The sequence below is a fragment of the Malurus melanocephalus genome, unplaced genomic scaffold, assembly GCF_030028575.1.
Source record: "Malurus melanocephalus ecotype Western Australia unplaced genomic scaffold, MMel_1.1 scaffold_54, whole genome shotgun sequence".
Classification (NCBI taxonomy): domain Eukaryota; kingdom Metazoa; phylum Chordata; class Aves; order Passeriformes; family Maluridae; genus Malurus; species Malurus melanocephalus.
The window spans coordinates 3,056,591-3,057,024 of NW_026623286.1; positions in this window are offsets into that span (position 1 = coordinate 3,056,591).

Sequence of the window (434 nt, forward strand, 5' to 3'; positions counted from 1 at the left end):
GCACCCCTCTGTGTCCCTGTCACCCCCTCTGTGTCCCCGCACCCGCGCTGTTCCCGCGGGGTTGGGCGAGGCCGCGTCACCGCCGCGCTGAGCGGCGAGAGGCAAACAATAAACGTCTTGTATGAGCGATTGCAAAGAAAATGGAAAGTCGTTTGGTCTCAGTCTGATGCTTAATGGGTCTGAGAAGTGATCTAATTGCTTGGCTGCCTCGTCACGAGCATCCATAACTCAGGTAGCGGGGCTGCCAGCGCTCGCCTCGCTGGGAACGTGCGGAGGTCCCTAATTTGCTCCCGGGTGGCGCTGGCGGCTGCTCAGCACGTCCTGACCCTCTGTTCCAGCACGATTTGAGTGTCCAGGAGCTGYTGGTGACAGCCCAGGTCCCTCCGGAGCTGTGAGCAGCACAGGCGCGGGGAGAAGCCGGCACAAGGAGCTCC